Raw genomic sequence first — 25,823 nt, 5'->3', positions numbered from 1 at the left:
AAAAGTATATGGGAAAAGGGAACAACTTCTTCCCTGCCCTTTTAGGGCCATTTCTCCATCTCGTCTTGAGATCTTAGCCAGGCATTTCCCTCATCTTCCTATCCATTCTCTTCCTTAAGAAAAGTTCTTATCTATCAGAAGATTCATCTTTTTTTTTTTTAAGGCTAGCAGTTAAGTATGCATGGGGTCCAGTTCTATCCATTTGGGCAGAGGGGACAGAAGAAGGAGACAGGACAGTGGGCAGAAATGTACAGGGAGAAAAGAACAGTGCTGGAAGAAAAGCCTAGGCTTGGGACTTTCCTATGTCAAAAAAAAAAAAAAAAAGAGGGAGGAAGAGGAGAAGGAGAAGCGGGGGGGGGGGAGGGGGAGAAGGAGAAATCCGTACTCCTGTTATGTCATTTAGAATCAAATTATTACATGATGATTCATCCTTTAAGTTCTTACCCAATGAGCCCAGGTTGTGGAAAATCAAAAGTCAAAAAAGTCATGACTCCGTCACTTATTGGTTTGGTGACTTTGGGCAGATTATCAAATCTCTCTGAGATTTAGTTCCCTTATCTGTAAAATGGGGGTAATCACCTAATAGGGTTGCCATTCATTTTAATGAGGTGACATATTTAAAGTACCTAGCACAGGTTTTAATCCATGTTAGGCAATCAAAAAGCCCTAGATATTATCAATAATATAACTCTGTAATACACGTCTTTCTGCACTTCCCTCCTCTTATTTCTTTCCACTTATTCTAGGCACCAACTTGAATTACAATTCTCTAAAGCCCTGATAAGCCATGGGCTTTAGAGTCTAACAGAATTGGTCTAATCCTGTCTCTAACACCAATTCGAGCTGTATGACCTTTGTGGAAATAGTAGCACCTCACCAAGTTTCTGTAAAGGCTAGTGCAACAGTGCATATAAGGAGCCCAGCTCCATGCTTGGCACTTAGTGTGCTCTGTCTTTCCTTCTTTCTCCTTCCCTCCAGGCTCCCATATTGGTCCATGGTCTCCACCTTGGTGTCTTTACTCATACTATTTCTTCCACCTGGAATGCCCTTTTCCCATTTTCTGCCTGTTGGAAACCTTCCCAAAGCCATCTTCATACTACCCAAACTCATCTTCATACTACCCAAACCCAACAGACAAGATGCCCAGATAAACCACTCTATATTAACAAATATGGTACTCACTGAGAATCTATTATAGGTCAGGCACTGTTGCCAAGTTCCTAGGGATGTAGAGATGATTGAGGTCTAGTCCCTGAACTCAGCAAATTCAGTTGACTTAACATAAGAATAAATAACTGTAATATTATGGGGGTGAAAGTAGTGACAGAAGTTAAGTCTACAGTGCTGGGAGAATACAGAAGAACAGGCTCTTGGGTCAAATGGATTGGGGATGCCTTTACTGAGACAGGACCTTTGGGTTTGACGTGGAGGATGAGTGATATTTGAAAGGCACAGAAGAGGGAAAAGGTTGTCTAATACTATCCTGCACACCTGAATATCTGAGAGAGGCAGGAGGGCCAGCTTGGCTAGGGGTTCATCTAGAGTAGGGAGAGGATGGGCACAGAGCTGGGGAAGTAGGATGGGACCAGGGTATGAACAGTGTTGACTTTCCCAGGTCAAAACCTGGGAAAGCTCCCAAGAATTTGGCTCTATTCTACCTCTGCTTGGCATATCGGGACAGCAGAGAACAGACCAATAGTCCCATGAGGAACAGCATCCCAGGACAGAAGCAGTCTCTGGAAATCACTTATCTCTAACCCCCATCATATCATTGGCTAAGAAGCCATGGGTAATAAGACTGTAACTCAAAAGACATGTAGATATAGAAGCCCTTTTCTGCTGGCGTTTTTTTTTTTTTCCTTTTTAGCTACAAATGGATTTTCTTTTGATTTCTTAAATTCAATTGCAAAATATAGAAAATCCCACTCTACTCACGAGGGAGTGAAAGTTGGAAGATTCGGTGCTTTCTGAAGAAGATTGCAATTTGGGAGTGAAAATTTCATCTCACCATCCAGCCATCTCTCTTTATGAGCCAGAGGTCAATGACCGCAGCACTGGTGCAATGCTTTATCATAGGGACTTCTAGAATATGTTGTTGGCCAAGTATTTTTGTTGGTCTCCAGGCTCTGCCTGGCCCCATGCCTGAAGCAGCAATCCAGATGCTGACTGTTGATACTTAACTGATCACCTCTGGGGCTTAGCACACAAAGCCAGGCAAGATCCCTGGCCAACTTTACCATTCTTTCCCCCCACATTCCTTATGCTCCAGACACACTGAATCCCTCACCATGCTCCAGACACAGTAGCCCTTTCACAGTGCTAGAAATCTGCTTTGCCTGTGCCTATCTGAAAGGCCTCTCATCATCATCACTCCCAGCAACCTTCCCCTGCCCCCAAACCCCCAAACATACTCACCACATACCCTAACTCACATTCTCTCTAACAAACTCATACTCACACTTCAAGTTCAGTCATGTGTCACTGATCTCAGTGAAACCTCCCTCGGCTACCTCTTTCTCCCCTAATGGTAAATCACTCTCTCTTGGATCTCTTACAACCCTTCTCCAACCTTAAACAGCACTGCCCTATTGTGCAGTAACATATCTGATGATTTCTCTGTGATTCCCAGGGAAACTGGGCTCCCTTGAGGCAGTGCTGGGGACTATACATTTATAGCCTGGCACCCAGCATAAATTCTAGTTCACAGTAAACTGTCTGTTGATGGTCTCCACCGTTAACCTCAGTGGGGTAAGGACTCCCTGTGTCTTGTGTAGTGTAGCTTCTGCACAACCAAGATAGTGCCTTGTGTGTAGAAATTAAATTGGTCCAATTAATTAATTGGTTGAATTAATTATATTTAATCAACTCAAGACAGTGAGAAGAAATGAAAGACTTGACCAAGTTAAATTTCCTGAAAATTGATTTATTTGGAGATAATCATGATTTCAAATATTTATTGAGCACATGTCCTTTGTTTGTTGTTGTTCACACAAGCTATAAGAGATACGAAGATAAATGAACAAGAAGCTTATGGATACGTGGGATGGTGGATAGGATTTTTATAACAGCAATATTAACACATGGTAAGAAGCAATAAGTACTGTGGGAGAGGGGCAGATAAAGTGCCATGGGAACTCAGGGGAAAGGGCACCTCTCCCACAGGATTAGTTGGGGGTCTTCATGGAGGACAAGCCATTTGACTTGGGGCACCATTTATGATGTTTTTCCAGTGTGACCCTGGTCTACTGGATGTGGCTGATTGGAGATGGACACCTGACCTGAGCTGAGTCATTAGTCTCTCTCCCAGAAACTGGAATTAGAGACTTTAGAGCACTAATCAATTTTTGCTTGTCCTTTGAATTAAAAACAAGTAGCCTCTGGAGCTGTGTAGTTGCAGCTTTTTACAAACTGCTCAGAGTTGCAGAAAAATCAAGCCTGGGGAGAGAGCAGAATGCAGGGGCACCAAGGAAAGCAGAAAGGAGTGGCCATGTGGCCTCAGTCAGTGTGAGACTGAGGCCTGGCTTTCTGATGATTCCCATTCCTAGTTCCAGCCCCTCAGTGACCTGCAGCATCTCAGTCCATGGATATTCTAGAACACTCCAAGATCCTTGTAGTATATACTCCCTTTCTGCTTCAGCTAGCTGGACTGTATCACCACAATCAGCAACCCTTGATGAAGCATGGGTAGGTATGAAGAAGTGGGCCACATCCAGGATGCGGGCTAATGAGGAAGAGGTATGAAGGTCTAGTTTATTGTTCTTCATTTCCATTTCACATTCCCTCCCTTCAGGATCTCAGTCCAGAGGCCCTTCCAACTCCTCTAAACCTGCCCTGCAACCTAGTAGTGAAGAACCTACATGGCTCAGGCTAAAGCAGTCCTGAGACACCCTTCGTGGGTGTCTTCTAGACCCCTGGAATAAACTAGGTATCCTTGGTCCCAGGGAATGACTCTATATCCAAGGTCCCTGTAGCAAAAGTGACTCACTCGATAGAACAAATCTAAGAAGTGTTTATACACTTGCATGCTTACATACATCCACACAAGTGGATAGTGAGGAACACATGGATTCATATGTAAATTATCCCTCTCTATATCTTTGTGGAAACATATCAGTGCATACTTGTTTCTATCTATGGAGAAAAATCATAGAGAGTCATCATTACAAAGAAATACACTAAGCTCCAACCTTCTGGTGGCTTTGAGGTCTACTAAAGTGCACACACGGCAACCTCTTTACAAAAACTTAACCCAGCTACTCTGAGCTGAATCACACCTCAATCAAGGCTCCTACTGTGTGGGAGGGCTCCAGGAGGAGAGGGGCATCACTGGTGTTTCTCAGGGGGTTGTGGGATTCTGACATTTAGCTAATCAGGTGGGGGACGGACACAGTGAGTTTTAATGGAGCCCTGAGTCATATATAATTAGAAGGAGTGCTCTCTAAGAAAAAAAAAAAAAATGTGTGTGTGTGTGTGTGTGTGTGTGTGTAATTACTAATGTAATAGTAGGTCCAGGGCTTTGGGAAAATCTGGGGCAAGTGAGAGACTCCAAAGTTTTAGTTTTATTAGGTTCATAGGAAATTGACTCAGGAGTGGGGCAATGGGAGCTTGAACTTTAACTTCACTTTCCTTTTTCTGTCCTTGTCATTTCCATGCAAATTGAAGTCCCTAGAGGATTCTAGTTCCACAAGAGTAGCACCTTGCTCACAGCGGTGATGCCAGGGCTCTCGTGTGGGCTTGTACAAGCCTCCTGCAGGCTAGAGAGGGCACACCTAGATGAAACACCTGGCCAGGTGAAGAACAGGAGCTGGGCGCTCAAGAGGGAGAGAAATGAGCAGTTGCCACCCCTCTTGTCCAGCAGCTCCTAAACCCTTTCATCTCGATCCTTTTACTTCTACCTCTCACAGATCTTCCCTCTTTCTCAACCTCCAGGTCACATAATCCCTGCCTTTGGGGAATGGGGAAGACTCCGTTCATCTTGCGATGTCGCTTCAACCCAGGCTCTAGGGAAGCAACGTAGCTAAGAACGTGAACTTGAGGCGATGCTGCCTGAGCTTGAAGCCCAGTTCTGCCACTTAGCTGAGTGACCTTGGGCAAGTTATTTCAGCTTTCTCTCTGACTTCCAGTTTCTTCTCAGTAAAATTAGACCCCACCTCTTAGGGCTATTGTATAAATAATTCAAGAGAAATATCTCACACAGCAAATGCTTGTAAGGTTGACTCCCTTGCATTCTAAATGACCAGCACTGCAATCCAACTGTTGGGTTTTAACACTCTGGTCTCCTCCCACCCTTCATAAGAACCATGTCCCTTGTTGGAGCAGTCTCTTCCCTTGCCCCTCCTCTCTCTCTGAGGAACTCGAAGCATTTCTCAGATGTACTGCCTTGGAACAGTAGACAAGGAACTTGGGATGATTCTCCTCATTTTACAGCTGACCAAAGTAAGGCCCAGAGCTGGAAAGGGCAGGGCCAAAGCTTCAGAAAAAGCAAAGCCATATCTACAAGTGAAACCAAAGCCCCATGGCACCTTGATGCAAGACTCCAGATTGGGAAACAGAGTAAGACTGTGCCTAGGTAAGATTTGACTCTGCCTGGGACCCTGTGGGGAGGAAGGAGTAAGCAGCAAGTTGTTCAGGGGAAGTCACCTGCCCCACAACTTACAGCAAGTATGTTCTGCTTCCTCCTTCAAGTCCAACTCAGCACAACCAAACATAGAAAGTTCTGGGTTCCCTGAGCAGTCAAGAGGTCTGTGGCCCTGATCAGTCCTTAGCTATGCCACAAGCTAGCTGTGAGATTCCATTCTTTAGTTTCTAAAATCAGAGATTGGGCATAATGACATCCAAGTTTCTTACCTTGGTGCTTATTTTAAACCTCTTCAGAAATTGCTTTATCTTAAAGTCACTTGGAAAAAGAGCCAGAACCAAAATCCCAGAATGTTGCACTTCCTATAAACCACTACATCTTCTCTAGGTTTCTATCATGTCCCAGAAAGCCCTGGTCCCTGAAGGGTCATGGCCCAAAATGGCCAGCTGCTGTCATCCTTTGGCTATGGGACCACTAGAACTCGTGAGTGATAGGAATAGATGGGTCTGGAGGTGGCAGCAGGAAGCTTGACTGGGCCTGGGGCAAGGGAATAAATCAAGAAACCATGGTGTTTCAGTTTGAAGAGTAATTTTTCAAGTAATATTTTTTTTAGACAAATGAGCATAGATGCCTCCCCATTCCCACAGGGGCAAGGGAAACAGGATAAGAGGCTCAGAATCAAATTAAATGGGCAGAAATTTAGACATTTGCAAGAATAGCTGAACTGTCTGAGGTATGGAATGCTGAAATGGGTGACCACAGGTAAATGCACAAATCCTTTGATGTCTCTGACTTCATGTGTTCTGCCTAGGAGAATGTATCACATGACGCCCATCCCACCTACCCGTAACTGTGGATTCCCTCCCTGCCTGAGAATTCTAGAGTTCTGCATGGGTTGAGCAAGAAAACACATAGGAGGACTGACTTGGCAAAAGGAACAGGTTTGGCAATGAATGTGTCACAGTGTGACCCCAGACAAGTTACTTAATTTGACCATGCAAAAACCAAGGATGTTCACATCCTGTCCAGCAATAAAGCCTCTACACTGGAGGGTGTAAGCCCTGACCCTTAGAGACTGATCCCAACATAGGAGTCACAGAAGGTTCTTCTTCCCTGAAGTCTTATCCCAGCCATACCCTTGGCAGAAAAAGACTTTGTGACCTAGGTCATCAGGCAGTGCTACCCACCTCCTGCACTAAGTATCCTTGAGTTTATGGCCATGCTGGACAAAGGGTGATGATCCAGAAGAAAAAGATGATGGCCTTCAAGTACTCCTAGAGTGGACTCGACCCCCAGGAGCTGCCAGACTAATGGGGATGACAATGAACATATTGAAATTATCCTACAGGAACTCATGGAGAAAAAAAATACTAAGTGAAAATTAACATAGTCCAAGCCACCCACTGGTAAAGATGAACAGAGAGCTGAATTAATCAAGAGAAGGCTTCATAGAGAAGGTGATTTTTAAGACTCGTAGTAGAAGAAATAAGAAGAAGGGAGTCACTGATTCAGACACAAAGAATCTAAAAATGGGCTATGGGGAATAATCTGAGGGTAGGCTCTGATTCCAGGATGGGCAAGCACAGAGCTATTCATGTGCAGATGCTATATGAGCACACAAGTTACTCCCAAGCCCTGGGTCTATCTCCTCCTCCACAGAGAGAGAAACAAGGTAATCTAGGTAGTCCCTACAGCTCCTTCCAGTTCTAGTATTCTACACTTTACAGTCCTGAAGTATAGGGAAGAGTCCAAGAGTTGGCTTGGGTAAAGTGGAAAACAGGTGGTAAGTAGGAAGGGATAGGCCAGGCTGTTGGGGCATCTAATCTGAGCTTAATGCAGGTATATCAGCTTGGGCTGAGCAAACTCAAAGCCTACCCCTGACCAAGCATCATCCAAGACTGGTGCTAGTAAAGCAGCCCCAGAGCAGAAGGCAAGATATGTGACAGAATAAACCCAGATGGATGAAAAGAGAGTAAAATGTGTCAAGAAAATGGGGCTGGGTCTAGAAAGGTTCTAAAACTTTAGAATGACTCACCCATCCCCTCTAACAACAGACCACAGCTCGCAGACTGCTGCTGGCTGAACAGTCCCAGCCCTGGCTGCCAGGTGTTCTCAGATACTTCAGCTGGCCCATGTATCTGGATCTACACTGGCCCCTATGCCTGAGCTGTTTGCAGAGAGAAAAGAGACTTCTTCCCCACATCCCTGCTCCCTGCAAGAGAGAGGCCTAGTCTAGAGCAGGAGCTCCAGGTGTGGGGTTTGGGAGGCATTGAGTGGTCTGTAGAGCACAAGGCTTTAGGGTCCCTCATCCTGCCCTGAAGGATGCACTCACTGGCCTATACCTTGAGATCTCCAACATTCTGCATCCCACAGTGCCTTTGCCAATTCAAATGGGTACCAAGGAAAGAAATAAGTATAGAAAACAAAGGGTATGGCAGGATTACAAAGCAAGGGGCTTGATACAGGTCATGGTCCAGGGAAATCCCCAAACAGAAGTGCCCCAGCTGGTTTCCCCATCACTTTGGGTAACTTTCCATTGCCACACACCCACCCGCACCCCCAGGTCTCTTCTAAAAAACCTGTTGCTCACTTAGTGACCTGTTGGGTATGGGAATCAAATGAAGCAATGAGCCCAGTTCCTGAACTTGAGAAACTATAGTCTACATGGGAAGATGAAAGTTACACCCATGTCCCAAGTAGGGAGGATATACCAAGAGGGTATACAGTGATCAAGGGGCAAACTGAAATACAACCGCCCAGAGACGGGTGTATCAGTGAGAACTGAAGCAGTAGGAGGAGGCTTCCACAGGGCGGGGCGTGGGGTGGAGTGATGGCACATAGAGGGCACAATCACATGGAAATCAGTGAATGTATAGGAGACAGGAAGGAAGGAGGAGTGGTCTAGGGAGCAGGGAACAGAACATTGGCATATTTGAGGAGATAGACCATAGAGAGAAACTGGAGTGAAATAAAACACTATTTGCTGAGTGCCTAGTGTATACCACTTGCTGTGCCAGGCACTTTCCATCTGTTATCTCATTTTATCTTCCCAACAAAAGTGGTAGTGTCTTTATTTCCATTTGGCGGATGGGGAAACCGAGGCACTTCTACGAATTTAGACTTGACCTGGTGGTCCATGAGAAGTCTCTGCCAGTGGCCAAACTGGGGAGTAGCTTGATGGTAATGATGACAGAGTAAGACCGGCCTGGCTGTGGTCCCCAGGGTGCTGGAAACATTGTCTACCTATCACCCGAAGGGTCAAGAGGAGACATGACCAGGAAGCCCTCTAGATGGCTTTGAGGCATTGAATGATGATCTCAGACCTGGGGATTCACCCTCATGACTCAGGTGCACTAAAATTAGCCTCTGCCCCAAGGGCCTTTACCCACACCTGGTGTCAGCTGTGTCCCATTCTCTTTCCCCTGGTGCTCAGCTTCTCCGTCTTGTTAACAAGCACACTCCTCTCTGGCCCAGCAATTGGATGAGGTAATTAATCATCACTAACTGTTAATGAGGCCAACGAGGTGTTATCATCACAGCCACCAAACTGCGGCTATGACTAACTGACTAGTGTCAAAGATTCAGAAAGCATTGATAATTATTATAATTATTTTTTTCCAGTCTTCATGTTTTTCCGATTTTTGAGGTTCCAGGTGCGAGCTGGAGAGTGAAAGGAAGACCCAACCTTTCCCAGAACTGAAAAAGACACACCATTTTGTTCAGCCTCCCCGCCCCCCTGGCCCCCGGGTTGTGGTGGGTGAGGGGAATGCCTGCTGGGGTCCTATTTGACTCTCCGAGCAGCACCTTGACGAAGGTCAGCGTCACTGAGCAATCTGGGGGCTGGGGTGAGTCAGGCCAGATGGGGGAATCAGAAGCATTCTACCCGAGCGTGGCCGCCCAGGCATACCGTCGGGGAATCCCTCAAGGGAACCGTGGACCCGTGCTGACCAAATCCGGCCTGAAGGAAAACCCTGTCTTGCTACATGACTCCTGATTCATGGCTTTCCCCTCCTGGAACTTGGCTCACGTGCTGCCCCCGAAGCAGCCATCACCAGCTGCCTCACGTTCTTTTAAAAATCGCCACCATCCCCCACCCCACCCCACCCTCAAATTCCTCAGAGAGCAAACTCGACTGAAGTATCAGCAACTATAAAAGTCATCTGCAGGAGGCAACCCCAGGACCTCCCCAGCTGATTGTCAGCCGCCTGCTTGGGTCTCCTACAAACACTATCCACAAATGCTTCCCATCTACTGGCCCTGAACGCCATTCACTCCAGTGTTGATAAAATGCAAACCATTTCCCACGGAGGGACAGGAAAAGGGACGAGGGAACCAACGTTTACTGGGTATTGGTGAACCTTAAATAACTTCATTGCAGCTCATTTTCACACAACCCTGTGAAATGGGTAGTTATGACTCTTTGATTGGAAAGAGGCTCCGTAGCTCATTTGCCCAAGGCCACTCAGCAGAAGTTGGCAGAGCTGGAATTAGGACTGAAACGTCTTTGATTCCAAAGCCTATGGTTTTCCTAATATGCTGCTGGCTGCCCCATAACTCTGTTAAGGGACAACAGAGTGTGTGGCCTCTGCAGTCACACTGCTCAGGTTCAAATCCTGCTTCTGATACTTAACTGGCTGTGTGAGGTTGGATTGAGCACATCACCCCTCTGACACTCAGTTCGCCCCGCCAAAACTGTAAGATGGGCCGATGGAGGTACCGCCATCAATTACACAGATCTATAGTCGGATTGTTGTAAATATTAAAGGACTTAACACATGCACACCTTTTAGAACAGTGTCTGATACATTCCAATGGTTAGCCCTTGTTCTGTTTCTATTGTTTAAAGAATACATGATATTTATATCATGCTCTGTCCTGAAAATAGCTCTTAAAAAGGGAAGGAACATGAATGTGCTGAACCCCAAAGGGGCAACCAGGGCAATCATGTTTTGTCATTACTCATTTTTTCCTAGGGTGACCCTGCCTGAGAGCATAAACCACTACTAACAAAATGCAGCCCTTAATGTGATGGGGAGGGGGGTGGAGGCCATGCCCAGTGTGGGACTGGGGAAGGAGAAGATGGCATGAGGAATTCAGACCCGCCCCCAGGCTCAGGAATACCCGACCACGTTTATTCAGGAAGTGGGTAGGCAGTTGGCAGACTTATATATTTTTTCCAGTGTGGACTTTTTCTGTTCCTCCCCAGGCTCCTCAGTAGCTTAGGACAAAGAGAAGGCATCTCAAACTCAGCACTTTGAAGTCACAGATATTGCCAGGATACGGTAAGTCCAGAGAAGTGGACATCTGCCCATGACTGGCACTATTCATCTTTCAGCTTGGGAAGGCCAAGTGAGATGATCAATCCAACCAGCCTGGGAAGGCCCAGGGCCTGCCCCCACTCTGCCCTCGAATGCACGCATGCACGCACCCGCAACTTACCTAGACACCCTATCTGCAATACTACAGTGTAAACTAGACAAGTTTTCTTGAGAGGAGGGGAAATTGCAGTTATGACCTGCATTTTAGTATTCAGTTGGCCGGTTACCTTTAAGAAAATGGTGTTTTCCAGGGGGTAGGGAAGAGAGCACCTGGTAAGGGTGAAGCTGTTGGTGAAGGAAACCACAAGGAGGCTTTAGAAGCCAAACAGCTGATGACAGGGCCCTGGAGAGCTGACCCTGGGGGACAGGAAGAGATAGGGCTGGGCACGGTATGCAGAGAGCAAAACTCAAATCCTGGGGACTCTCTGGACTCAGCCAGGAGCAAGGCCTCTGGGAATTTTCCCAGCCTTGCTCTCATAATGAACAAATTGTGTTCCTTGACTAGTTTTCTCTATCCAGTCCTACAGCCATCCCCAGAAATGATGTCCTTCCCAAAGAGGAAGTGGAAGAGGTGACTCTGGCCCTCTGATTGGAATATGATTATTAGTGGGTGTGACAGCTATCATCTATCCTTCATATGGTGATCAGCAGATGAGATGGTAAATCTGACCAGCCCTGGGAAAGCCCTACTCTCCACAAATGTATCACACACACATGAGCTACACAGTAGAGAGTAACTTAACAAGAAGGAATGAAGGAAGATACCAGATGTCATCTATCAAGTCATCCTAAACTTTCTGGAATGTGTTCTAAGAAAAACCCCTATAAAATCCAAGATCTCGCCTTGTGTCCTGCCTGCTTTCCCTTCAGGCTACAGGCCCGTGGTAAAGGGGATTTTGGGGATGGCAGAGCCCTAAGTCCCTACCTGCACCTGCTTCTGCCCCAGCTGGTCTGGTCATGTCAGGAAGGGAAGGGAGGGGGAGTGAGGAGATGAGGTGTCGGAGGCCAGGGATAGGCTTGTAAAGCCCCAGACACCTGCCAGAGCCCTAAACCTGCGTCAGAGTCTGCACCATCAAAAGGAAAGAAAGCAAGGGTGCCACAACCAAATCATAGTAGCCAAAGTGGAAAATATAGCTCTGACACAGGCCGTTGGCTCTGGGGAAAATTCTGCCGATGAACCGTATTGAGACTCAGTGTTGTTTACCTTCTATGGTTGCCAACCTTGGAGGGTGGGGGTTGCTCCTCTTTTTCCATCTGGGAAGTGGTGGGTATTTTTCTCTAATTGTGTGCCCTTAGGGAGGCTACAGACAGGAAAAGGGGCTGTGGATCAGCAATGATGGGACCTCAGGGGCCTCGGGTTTTCTTCTGGGATACTGAGAGGATGGGGGGAGGACCACGCACTTGCAGCGTCTTTCTTTTTTTTTTTTTTATTGAGGTGTAATTGACATATAACATTACGTTAGTGCCAGGTGTAATGCCAATTTTTAACATTTTAAAAATAATCAAAGCCGTGTTGTTCATCTCGGTATGGCGATGTGGGGAAAGAGATGAACTGATTAGCAGGAGACCAAAGTTCTATCTCTGACTCTGCCACTCGGGCGAGTTCTTTAAAGGCTCTGGACTGCGATTTCCTCATAGGTAAAAAGAGAGGGTTAATATAGAAATTACCTGAAAATATGGAATTACCTAAAAAAAAAAAAAAAAAACTCCCAAATCCCTCCCATCTCCAAGACCTGTAAGTACTTGGATTCCACCCTTAACCCCACACATCCCGGCTACCCGACTTTGGGCAAGTCGGCTAACCTCTCTCTGTTCAGTTTCTTCATCACAAAACCAACAGTGAGGTGGGCCTTGCCTACCTCCCGGGGCGGCTGAGGGAACCGAATGACATGGTGCATGTAAGTATGTCACTCAAGACACGCAGAAACTATTTGTATAATTTCCCTTTACCAGGGCAAATGGTAACGGAAGGAGGTTTTGACCATCTGGAACTCTGGGTGCTCCCTGAAGCTAGCAGCAGGTTTAGAGGAAAGCGGGACAGGGCTTTGGTTGCAGAAAATGTCCTGACCGCCAGGATCATTAGATGTTAGGACCCTTCTCTGAAAGGCTTCAGGACAAAGCTTGGCGCCAGGATGTGTACTCAATGTCTGGAAAGCAGGGACTTGAACCAGATGACTCCGACTTCTCTTCTAGTTTAGAAAGAAGTCTTTTAGGTCTCCCATGGAAGAGCTAGACCGGGTAAATGATCTGCATGGACGACAGCCCTTTGGATTTAAACTGGACCATTTCCGATCTCTAAAGGCTTCCTAGAATCTGGGGGTGGCTTCTTGGGAGATGCTTCTGGAGGCTGAGTGCATGGCAGTGTGCTCTGAAGCAGTGGAGTGGGAGGAGGGTGGAATTCTGAGCGAATGCAGTGTAGAAGGAATATAGAGGAGTAGTCTAGCAGTTTCCAAGAAGGAAAGTTTAGTGAACAGGGATGGCTACTTTGAGAAAAGTCTTGCTCTTATAGGAAGCTACATGGCATAGTTTCTTGAAAGGTCTAAGTTTGGGGGGTCCAGTGTGGCATATAATAAGAAATCAAAGGGGCGCCTGGATGGCTCAATCAGTTGAGGGTCTGCCTTCTGCTCAAGTTGCGATCTCAGGGTCCTGGCATCGAGCCCCGCATCGGGCTCCCTGCTCAGAGGGGAGTCTTCCTTTCCCTCTCCCTCTGCCCCTCCCCACTGCTCATGCTCTCTCTCAAATAAATAAATAAAATAGCAGAAAAAAAGAAATCAAAGAGTGATCAAGGTAAACCCTCTAAGCCAGGCAGCAGTCAAATGTGGGCATCAGCAGGGGTCTGGGGGCCTCGGCCTTGTGTCGGGCGGTGTCACGTGCATGGCACACAGTAGATACACATTACGTAGAAGCAGACAGATAGCAGGAGCTATTCATAGGAGAGCTGCAGAGTCACATACCCACGCACACACACAAGCACACACTTACACTCGCACCAGATCTGATTGCTTAAGCTCACCATCTCTGGATTGAGAGGATGAATAATAGATCTGCAGACCAGTGTGTTTCCCCAGACATGTCACAGGAAGGAAGGTCTGCAGGCTCCCTGTGAACCCTGAGCAGAGGGGGATTTTAGAAGGAAGCTTTCTGAAAAGCTCAGATTCCCATGGCTGTGATGCGGTTGGTAGGAAGGAAAGTGAGGCCTGACAGACAGCACCACATGGACCAGTGGGAAGGAAGAGCCTAGGGAAAGCCTGCGTGGCTTGGGGGTTCGTGGCATGGTGAGGCATGAGAAATTCCTAGAGCTTCCTCCTGCTGCTGGTTCTGGGAAAAGCCACGAAGTCCTTCTTCCTTGAGTCAAGGATAAGACCACAAGGGAACTCTTTTATGTCTTGAGCTATTTTGTGGCCTTCGGGTGTTTCAACCTCTCCGCAAGCCTCTTTGATCCTCTGCAAGAGAGGAAAAACACTGAAGAAAGAGTCTCCCCCATTTCACAGAGACAGAAACCGAGGCTCGCTGAAGTTGGGAGGCATCTCCACAGCTACACGGAGGGAAGACACAACTTCCACAGCTCTCCTTTTTCGGGGTGTAGGTCTTTGCCATTTGAGAATCTTAAACTCCTGTTAGCCAAAATGAACAAAATATTCCCACGGGGCTACGTTGTGTCTCCCCCATCGCTGGCATCCGTGGAACATAGGCCCAGGTTCCGAGGACAAAATACACACATACGCACATAGACAACATGTGCATGCATACACACATGCAAACAAACACAGGAAAGATGCTTCACAGCTCTAGGTGGTGCGCACCGAGTACGGCCACGCACGGTCATAAGCACTGGAGGGTCTTTTAAAATAGCAAGAAAGCTCAGTGGGCTGAGATTGGTAAAGAAAAGCTCACAGAGGAGGTGGCGCTGAAGGACTCTGCTGGATGGAAGGGGAGCAGGTGGGTCCGGCCACTGCAGGTCCATAAAGCCATGAGCTATGGAGGCAGAGGAGTTGTGAGAGAACACGGTGTCTTCTGACCACAGGCTGAGAGCCCTCTTGATTGGGCCAGAGACCCTGGGCAGAAAATCTTCGGGCCAGAAGGCTGCAAAGACGTTCGGGACTGTGAATGCCAGGCTCGGAAGGTGGGATTCCGTTCTAAGCGTTCGTATAAACAGGAGTTCGGTGATGACATGGGCGCATTAGGAAGATGGGCCTACAGGCTGGAGAAATCCAAAACGGCTTAAGGAACGCATTCTGTTCTCTGGTGGGCCGGGGTTGAAGGGAACGATGCATTTAAAGAGTTAACTCTGTTGTTTTTAGAATGGTAATGCCAGTAAACTTTCTCATGGCCTTTAGCTTGGCTAGAGGGGAAGTACAGGGGACCAAGGGTGGGGTCCATGTGAAGCATCCCTCACACCATTTCTGCAACCCCAGACCTCGGCGCACTGCCCTAGCACCTCAACCCCAACTTTCCTGCCGCTGTGGCCTCTACAGGAGCAACCTCTGGCTCTATGCGGCCTCCTGTGTGCAACCCAGGCCCTCCTCCTCACCTCCAGTTTACCCAAAAGCCCTCTGATTTTACATGAAATGAAACGGAAGCCCCAGCTGTGGTTACTGACCAGAAGCTCCCGTGTCCTGCTCCCCCCATCATCTGCCCCCTCCAAGGGCCCTGCCTCTGTTGTCCCCGGCACCCCCCTAACTCCCCCCATCAGGAAGGGCTCAGAGAGGAAACCAACTCTACCTCCCCTTGCACCCCCCTTTGGATGTTCGAAGTCATTTCAGGAGGCCCCGAAGGGAAAGGGAAATTGTGGTGGCATCGACAGTCAGAGCTGTGCTGACTCGAGTGACCATGGTGGTTGTCGGAGCGGTGGAGTCGTGACGGAGCCATTCTACGGGAGGCAGTGGATGGCCAGGTGAGCGTCCCCGAGTAGAGCTCTGTGCCAGGTACCGTGACAAGCACTGGTCCCATTTGCTTCTCATATCCAGGAGATGGCTATTATTTTGACAGATATGATAGGACTTGGTGGAAGCACCTGTGGGATCCTGGACGCCAATGACAGAGCTACGTCAAGGCCAGTTGGCCAGTGACACCCCACTGAGGATGTCTTGTTATCCCCCTCCTTCCCCACCCCCAGGCCCAAGCCCCAGCAGCACCCCTCCCCCGCACAGGGGACCCTCGCAGCTCCCCTGAGCAGGTACATGTTTGCCCACTGCCGTGCAGGTAGCTTTCAGCTTCTCTACAGATGTTTGAGTCACTTTTTTGGAACCTGGAACAATGTCTTCAGAGAAACTCATTGTAAAAAATGTGGCTTTGTTGTAGCCTACGATGCAACTGGGTTATTCTGTATAAATAGCACCAACTTCAGTTCAGGTTTTTGGGAGCTAGGGTCTACAAGATTTACAAAAGATAATTTCTCCTTTTTCAATTGAAGTATAATTGACATATAATAGTAGATTAGTTTCATGTTTACCACATAGGAAATCAACATTTGTATACACTGAGAAATGGTCACCACAATAAATCCAATTACCATGTGTAACCATAAAGGTTAATACAATATTATTGACCGTATGCCCCATGCTGTGCATTATGTGTATATATGACTTATTTATTTTATAATTTGAAGTTTGTACATTTTGACCCCCTTACCCATTTCACCCGCCTCCCCACTCCCCCATCATTGGCAACCACCAGTCTATTCTCTGTATCTACAAGCTTGGGCTTGGGGGTTTTGTTTTTGTTTTTATTCCACATATAAGTGAGACTGTAAGGTATTTGTCTTTCTCTGTCTGACTTATTTCACTTAGGATAATGTCCTCAAAGTCCATCCACGGTGTCACAAATGGTGAGATTTCATTTTTTAAAGCCCAAATAATATATATACCACATTTTCTTCATCCATTCATTGATGGACACTGGACACTTGGGTTGTTTCCGTATCTTGGCTATTTAATGCCGCAGTGAACCTTGGAGTGCAGAAATCTTTTCAAGTTGGTTCTGTTTTCTTCTGATTAACACCCAGAAACAGAACTGCTGGATGAAATGCTATTTTTAGTTTTTTGAGGAACCTCCATACTGTTCTCCAGAGTGGCTGCACCAGTCTGCATTCCCACCAACAGTGCAGGGTGGTTCTTTTTCTCAGCCAACACCTGTTATCTCTTGTCTTTCTGATACTAGCTATTCTGACAGGTGTGAGGTGTCAGTTCATGGTGATTCTGATTTGCATTTCCTTTATGATGAGTGATGTGGAGCATCTTTTCTTGTGCCTGTTGGCCATCTAAGGAGGATTTCATTCTCTTACATTTAACCAGCCTTAGGCAACATTCAAAATGGACAAAATGATCTCAGGTCACCTTCTATCACACTGTACTCCCTCTCCCTGGGACCTCTCTCTGGGGGTATCTGTCCACTTCCCCCCCCCCAAGGGGACCCTCACTTGACACCCCAGATGTAAACCCCTCTATTGAAACCCCTGCCTTCTGGCCTGCTTGACCAAGAGCTCCCAGATGACCTATTCACCTTCTTCCCTGTCTCAGATCACCCCCCAGCCCTACATAGAACTCAGCCTCTGGGGTCAGCACACCTAAGGGGTTCTTGCCTTTTTTTTTTTTTTTAATAGCTTCTTCCCTGCTTCTCTAAATCTGATCCACTCCTTGCCTTTTCTCCTTTTCCCCGTGGGATACCACTGAGGGGCTGAAGGACTCCACTCCTTGCTTCAAAGCCTATGGCAGCTGGCCCCCACCTCCCCACCCCCCACCCCCGGGACAGAAGCAGGTCTCCAACAGGCTTCACTGTGCTCTGCCATGGACATCCGGCACCACACAGTCACCTCCACCGCGGAGATCTGTTACCTGAGACTCATGGCACAAGCCAACGACACTAAGAGCACTTCCTCCCCAGCACTGGCCTGCCTCGCAACAGATACCAGAATGACACAGACATTCTACTGCAAGGTACAAATAATTTCTTGAGAACCTGAAGGCCCTCCTGAAAGAGATGTCAAGTGATCTCGAGGGCTTTCCAGTAATATTCTTTCCTCCCAGAGACAGTCAATGTGAAAATCCACTTCCTGAAGGTGATCACCTCCCTCCCACGCCCCCGCCACCACTCCCCGCCCCCCAGGCAGCGCTCTTGAGGAAAAGGCAGCATCACGTCCTCCCCGCCAAGCAGAGGCCCCTCTGCTTTCCACTGCTCTCAGCAGACCTGACTCACAATGAAACTGCAACCTCAAGAACGCTGGGGGCCAGGATTGCGAGAAGGAAATACAGGTGAACACACGCAAAAGCTGCCCGAGGAAAAGGTTTTGTTTCTCTTACAGAACGGTGCTTCCAGGGCTGGGTAGAGGCTATGAGCCAGAAGAAGGGGCCTGGCATCGAGCTGACCTAGTGGATTTGGCAGATAGGCATTAGAAGCTCATGTTGCCAACTAGCTCCTACCAGGAAGGACACAGAGGGGAGAGAAGAGTACCACAAAATTCTAGGATATTAGGTTTGGAAAGCACCTTTGGGAAACAACTCTGTCAAGCCCCCCACTTATCGATGCAAGGGATGGAAAGGAATGGGTCCGGGATCTCATGGGGGAGGGCCAGGGCTGGAAGCGGTTCTCCTGGACACCGGAGCCAGAGCTTTTTCTACTGGGACTGACATTTCTTCACCGTCCTCAGAATACTGGGGTGGAGAACCTGTCCTGTTCGGAGGCGTCGGGGCCACCTGGCTCTAGCAGCCGAACATGCCCATGGAAAAGCATCAATAGCCACAACTCAGATGCATTGGCTGCTTGTTAGGTGCCAGGCACTCTGGAAGCATTTATGCACATACACCATTCTGTTCAAGGCTCACGACACCCCTGCAGTGCAGGCTTCCATCACCAGCTGTAGATACTGCAGCACAAGAAAGTGTAGCAGCCTGCCCGAGGTCACACCGACAGTAGGGGCAGAGCTGGGTGGCAAATTTAGTCTGACTCTAGGACCCACACACTTAACCAACCACACTCTCCTGCAAAGACCAGCCCAAAGGCAGGGCGCGTCGTGTGGTTTCCAGTAACCGACCACTTGGACCCACGGGTGTGGGGCATGGTAAGGTGGGGAGTTCTGCTGCCAAAGCAAAGCCTTTGCTGTCAGAGGAGGTACATGAGAGCATATACCATGTAAGAGAGGCATGAGTGCGCAATCCCCAGCCCATCGGGGAATCTTGAAACCTATCAGTCAACGACTTGATCTCAATTTATATCCAATCTCCTGCTTGAAACTCTTGATCTTACTCCTCGGAACAGTCCGAGATCACCACAAAGCCAAGGCACAAACAGATTCTCTTTAATTTTTTGAAAGAACAGTATTTTTTTTTACAAGTATGGATATACTTGCAACAGCACTGATACATCAAAAGTATTGGGACCTTGTGGGACTCCCTTAAATACATTTTATAGTTTAGTGATATGTTATTTAGAACTATTTTTGGATGTTGAAGCATCTTAGGGCCTTGGGAGTTCTTAGTCTGGCTCCATAAAAAAAGAAATTCTGCTTCTGCTCATTCTATAGAGTCTCCCAGTCAGCACGGCTAGGGATCAAACTTTAATGTGAACCCACCACGTCTGACCCAGTTGCTAAAAAGGTGCCCCCCTTACCAAAGTGATTGCTAAAGTAGGCAGATCAGTAAAAGCCCACTGACCGTGTGTGCCGCTCAACTTTGCAGGGAGTGAGAAGGGAGGGGAAAGCGACTTGTGTTGTTTTGATTGGATAAATCCTGGCCACCAGACTGGAAAACATCTGATGTTATTTTCAGTTTGTTCTGAAAACTGAGAAAGCACAAGCTAACCAAAGAGAAAGCAGAAAGAGCAAGAAAGAGAGAAAAGAACTAAAAGTGGAAATGGAAAGTAGAACCCCAAATAAGCCTGCAGTGGAGTCCCTCTACTAGCCCTGTGCCCCCTGACCGCACCCAGCCCCTACGACCTGGTCCTAAGCCCGAGGCCCCTTGGAAGGGGATTTACAGTAATCGGTAGGGCACTGCAAATCAGCCCCAAAACTCCCATGCATTCTGACTTGAAACCACAAACACCGCGTGTGAGGCCCTTCAGCTTCCATGACATACGTTGATGCTCACAGCAGTGGCTGTGCTGAAGGACCACACACTGGCTATTTGGAAACTCTGAATTGGGAAGACAAGCATGAAGCAGTGGGTGTCTCCCTTCTCCCTCCAGATCAGTTGTCCTGTTGGTATCCCCCTCACGCCTTCCTCTGAGGCCAAACTTTGACCACCCTCCTCCCATTCATTCATCCTCACCCAGAGATGTTTGTTAAACACTCAAGCCAGTGGTTCTCAAAGGGTGCCCCAAGAACCCCTGAGGGGTCCTCCTCTTTCCAACTATATATCTATGTGAGGCTGGATTTTCTTCATACACTTCAAACTAAACAATAGATTGCAACAGATTCAATGTAGAAACAGAGGTAAGAATACAAACTCTTCTATTAAACCAGGTATTTGAAAAGATTTGGAACAAATGTCAAACAAGGCCACTCTGCTCACCAAATGTGTTCTGATTTGGAAAATAGAGTTATTTCTCACAAAAATATGTTATTGATGTTAACATGTAATTTTTATTATTACTTTAAAAGTCATACATGGACTTTTTTAATATCTCAGTTTTGGTTACTAATACAATAAAGATTGATAGATAGAATCCACCTAAATAAAAGCTCCTTGGGATCATCAACAATTTTGAAGAATGCAAAGGGGTCCTGCATCCGAGCAGCTTGAGGACAGCTGACTTACGGAATCCAGATCACACTGGACACGGTGGCACCATCCTGCTCCCTTCCCGAAAGGGTTCATGACATAAGGCTTCATGTAAATGACACAGTCACAGCAGAAGTGGCATGAAACCAGGATGGAGGAAACATTTGGCTCTTCACACATGTGATACAGATGTGCATCTAAAGCATACATCAAAATATGTGGAGTGTGGTTGAGGATTCAGAGTGGGGGGCATGTTTTGGAGATAAAAATCAGAATAGGCAAAATCAGAATAGGCAGGAAACACTCAATTGTCTGCTCTCTTGAATAAGGTTTCTGGAGAGAGATGGTGCTTGAGGGGCTCCTTGGTGGGAGGACATGCCAAACTATGCCTTTTAACACGACTGCAGTCATGTCTCAGAGATAAAATACAGTAGAAACCCTCTTCTGTTGGCAAAGATTCTAAAGCTTCAAGTATTTCCCTAGGACAAAAATATCTAAGCAACCCTTACCCCCATCTCTACTTCCCAAGCACAGAGCTACACACCTCACAAGCACATAATAGATTCACAATCGTTTTATAAATGGAAACTTATTTCCACAACTTTCAACTTCTCACCATTATAACGCCACACACTGCTCACATCTTAGCGCCCTCTAGTTGTTGGTGTTGGCCATGAGAATTCAGAGTGATTTAATACTCACCTGAGTCAAGGAATTAGGTGCTGATTTGAGAAGAATAACAGAGAGAATTGACTTCAGATTCCACCTTTGCCATTAACTATTTCATGTGCCTTGGAAAATCACTTTCTCCTCTGGGCCTCAGTTTGCCCATCTGTAAAATGAGAGGTATGGATTACATAATGGTTAAAGTCTTTCTTCTTCTGATACCCTGTGACAGAGGACATTTTAAATAGTCCAAGAGCCATGGGGGATTTGGTTCACACTTGCCTGGAAGAGTGTTGATTGGTAGTGAGATTGATTTTTAATAAATGGAAAAGCTAAATGCGAACAGGCATATAGTTTGTGAGGGTAGCTCTTCCCCTAAGTGAATTCATCCTCTACTTTCTATGGGATGGAAGACAAATGAAGCCAGTTATAGCTACAAAAAGTTTAGGAAGCACATACTCAATCACTCAATCAACAAATACTTACCAAGGACTTTGGACGTGCCCAGAATCGTGCTAAGTACTAGGCAAACAATGATGATCAAAAACAGAGAGGGCCCTGCCCTGTGGAGGACTGTCTAATGGCAAAAGGCTGGAGCTCAATCAAATGGCTGCAAAGCCACAAGTATAATTATAAACTGGCATAAGTACTATAAAGGAAAGGAGCAAGGTGTTTGGAGAAGATATACCCAGAAGATCTAACCGGGAATAAGGAGGAAGGAATTTGTGGAAGTAACCTCAGAGCTGAGAACTGAAGGATGAAGAGAAGGGGAAGAACAATCCAGAAAGGGGGAACTGCATGTGCAAAGGCCCTGTAGTAAGAGAGAAAGCCTGGATTATTTGAAAACAAAAAGAGGAAGGGAAGTGAGGAGTGCTGAAAGTGGAGGCAGAAGAAGGGTCAGATGAAAAAGGAGTCACAGACAGTATGAAGAATATGGACCTTTGCTTTACCAAGAAAGAGAAAGTGGGAAGCCACTGAAGGGTTTAAACAGAAGAGTCATGATCAGATTGTTGTTTGCAAATAATCATGCTACCTACAAAGTGGAGAACAGTTTGGAAAATGGATATTAGAATATCAATTAGGGGGCGCCTGGGTGGCTCAGTCGTTAAGCATCTGCCTTTGGCGTGGGTCATGATCCCAGCGTCCTGGGATCGAGCCCCACATCAGGCTCCCTGCTCAGTGGGAAGGCTGCTTCTCCCTCTCCCATTCCCCCTGCTTGTGTTCCCTCTCTCGCGCGTCTCTCTCTGTCAAATAAATAAATAAAATATTTAAAAAAAAGAATATCAATTAGGCCTTTATCTTAGAGCCCAGTAGAGATAAGATGGTAGTTTGAATCAGATGGTTGTTGCTGATGATGAAGGAATTGGAGAAAAGTAAGCAGATTAGGAAGATGTTTGTGAAGAAAAATCAGGAGCACCCAGGGGATGCCTGGATGGCTCAGTCGGTTAAGCGTCTGCTTTTGGCTCAGGTCATGACCCTAAAGTCCCAGGATTGAGGCCGGGATCGAGCCCCGTGTTGGGACCCCTGCTCAGGGAGAGTCTGCTTCTCCCCCTTCCTCTGTTTCTCCCTCTCCCTCTGATCCTCCCCCTGCTTGTGCTCTCTCTCACTCACTCTCTCAAATAAATACAATCTCAAAAAAAAAGAAGAAGAAGAAGAAGAGAGAAAAATCGGGAGCACCTGGTAATAGATTGGTCACGGTTGGCAAGGGAGAGGGAGGAACCAGCAAGTTACTTTTAGGTTTCTGGCTTGTATGTTGGGTTAGATGGTCACATCATTTACTGCATTAGGGAACACTAGGTGAAGGTGAGACCCAGAGAATGGAGATGACTTCAGCCTCCTCTACAGAACCAACTACATAAATTGGGGGCCAGTGCAAAATGAAAATGTGGGGCCATTTGTTCAACAATTACTAAGAAACTCAAGGCAGGAACAGCTGAGCAAGAGCCCTTCTAAGTATGGGACCCTGTGCAACTGCACAGCTATTCCACACTAGTACTGATAATAACTACGCTAGTACTCTATTAACTACACTAGTTATTCTAGGTAGTCACGCAGGCAGAGCAGAAACAGCTGTGTCCTCTGGGTGGCAAAGGCTCCAACACCTGGTCTGTCCTGGCCCCTATACGCCAAATTTCTCATGTGAGAAGTCACAGATCACAGTGTCTGTCCCCTAAGGAAAATCCAAATTGCTTGATTTGGCACCCCAGTTGCATAAAGGGGAATTCCACGTTGGCTGTCCAAAGATCAGCCCTTCCGCTGTGGTTTGCAATGTCTGCCGGCCACGATCCTAGGACAGGCGCCCAATCCAGTTTGCATAACTCTTGCTTGATTTGCCCTAGGGGTGGCCCCTACTTGGGCTCTTTGAAACTTCTGATCCACCTGGCCCATATTCTGAAGCAATGCGGCCACAAGGCCAAAGTCAGAGAAGCCCAGAGGCGGACGGAGCCACAGAACCCTGTGCCCCAAAGCCCCCACCTAGCCACACTTGGGGTTGTGCTGTCTGCCTCTGTGCTGTTGACCAGGCCTGTTGCAGCATAGCAGCTGAGGAAGCTTCTGTCCAGGATGCTAAGGAAGGTTATTCAAGGGAATACTAGAAATTTCAAGCTGGGGAAACCATTGTACATACTAGATGTTCCAAGCAAGAAGAAATGAAACACCCGTTATCAGCCCTAAAATAATAACAACTAATGGGTGAGTAGAAGCCAAGGCCCAAGGGGATTCTCCGTCAGGCTATCATTTGTCTGTCCCAGGTGGGCACCATCCCACCTTCTCTGCCTGTTCCCTCCTGAGTGGCCCTTGTTGCCAAGCAAGCTAGTTGAACCCTGAGTCCAGCAAGCCCCCATTCCTTAGCCTTCCATTTGTGGCTCCAATGGAGCCCTCTTGGGTCTGAACTGTAGAACTTTGGCCAGGTGCAGAACAATGACGCCAGGAAGGCTGCCATTTTTCTGAGCGCAGGGGTAGCTGGAAGAAGATTCCTTATGAGTTCGTGTGCCCTTAGATGGGACCCGCAAAATGTATTTACACAGCGCTCACGCTCACGCATGTGCGCACACACACACACTGGCAGTGCTGGACCCCTCTGCATCTAAAGTAGTGAAACTCACAGAGGGAGCTTTCTGGAAAGATTGTTAGGATCTCCTGGGTTGACATGACTTTGGACTTTACCCACATCCCTTCTCCCTGGAATCTTGCAACCACAGAGAGGAGAGCAGGAAGGCAAGAAAAAGCAGGCTCTAGAGGACCTGAGTGTTGTACATGACATGAGCCTCAGGCTTAAGTGAGACCAAAAAACATAATATCCTTCCTTTTTCAAGCCATGATTAGTCAGATTTTCTTTTATTTGCAGCTGAATATAGAAATTCGGGAATATTCTGAAGCAGGGGTGGAAAGGGGGAGGTATTTCCTCTCCCACAACCTTCCTCTGATTCCCCAGAGAGTCCTTACTGGAAAAAGTCATTTAGATTCAATTTAATGATCATTTTTTAGACCCTGCTATGCATCTGAACTTGAGGGAATATTGGACTCAGGCTATTTGCCCTCAGGGAGCTTACAGTGGTCAGTGGCATTTGAGTCTTCTTGAAATCCACAGAACCAAACAGCGCCCAGACTGACACTCCATCATCCATAGATGCCCATTCTCTCACTTCCTCCCTGACAAGGGCTCTTCCCTTGTACTAAAACCCAAACTCAAACTTCCTATAACATGCAGACTGTTGACATTTATGTCTCAGATGTGACTATGAGTTTAGGACTTTTCCCAGTGGATTCCACCTTTGCCATTAACTATTTCATGTGCCTTGGAAAATCACTTTCTCCTCTGGGCCTCAGTTTGCCCATCTGTAAAATGAGAGGTATGGATTACATAATGGTTAAAGTCCTTCTTCTTCCAATACCCTGTGACAGAGGACATTTTAAATACTCCAAGAGCCATGGAGGCCTGACTCGGCTCTGCAGAAAGGATTGTAATGACTTTTCAAATGAACTTGAGAAATAGAATGATGCTTATTTTTCTTATTCTTATTGTTTTGTCAATATAATAGCAGAGGCTCTTAGCTTTTCCCAAGACAGTCATCCCTATTTTCTTCTATCATCTTGATGTCAATCCTATATGTTGATAGGAAAGCTACTGGTATCTCCATTTGTTACTTAAGGAGGTACATCAGAAATTTTGTATGGTTATCTTTGATCCTTTAGATTCTGAAATTTTGAGATGAGAGAGGACAGTGATTTCAAATCCATGGTGGAAAAATCAGTTATTCAACAAATGGCTTGAGGTCATTGGCTTCACGTTCCAAAACAAAGAAGCCAGAACCCATACCTAACCCTACCTAATGGCTTATGGATTAAAGAAAGAAATGGCTTTTGCCCACCTCCCCCCTGTCATCTTGCTCATGTGTATATGTGTATGTGCATGTGTGCATTTGCACATATATCTCACATTATAAGAAGAAATTGTGAAAATGCTGGCCTGCCTCCCTGAGTTGCTTCCCTATCCTTCTGCATGCCTGCCTGTGCTCAGACCAGCCTCCTTCAGGTTACTTCCTCCAG

The 25,823-nt window shown here is 46.8% G+C and overlaps 1 protein-coding gene across 12 annotated transcripts in view; it reads right to left on the bottom strand.

Moving 5' to 3' along the window:
- IL19 (interleukin 19) overlaps positions 1-25,823 on the bottom strand; it is a 102,571-nt gene that overhangs the window by 60,271 nt on the left and 16,477 nt on the right. For 6 of the 12 annotated variants that reach the window (XM_088017221.1, XM_088017220.1, XM_088017225.1 and 3 more), the window contains one exon: positions 21,312-25,112. The gene's annotated coding sequence lies outside the window, so the exon portion shown is untranslated. The other 6 variants (XR_015766523.1, XR_015766526.1, XR_015766527.1 and 3 more) reach the window with 6 other exon arrangements.

Source organism: Eumetopias jubatus, unplaced genomic scaffold (assembly GCF_037043125.1).
Source record: "Eumetopias jubatus isolate StellerSeaLion01/CBP00866 unplaced genomic scaffold, mEumJub1_p1.0 scaffold_12, whole genome shotgun sequence".
NCBI classification, from domain to species: Eukaryota; Metazoa; Chordata; class Mammalia; order Carnivora; family Otariidae; genus Eumetopias; species Eumetopias jubatus.
The sequence above is the reverse complement of the archived record's forward strand: the minus strand, read 5'-3'. Positions and strand labels throughout refer to the sequence as shown.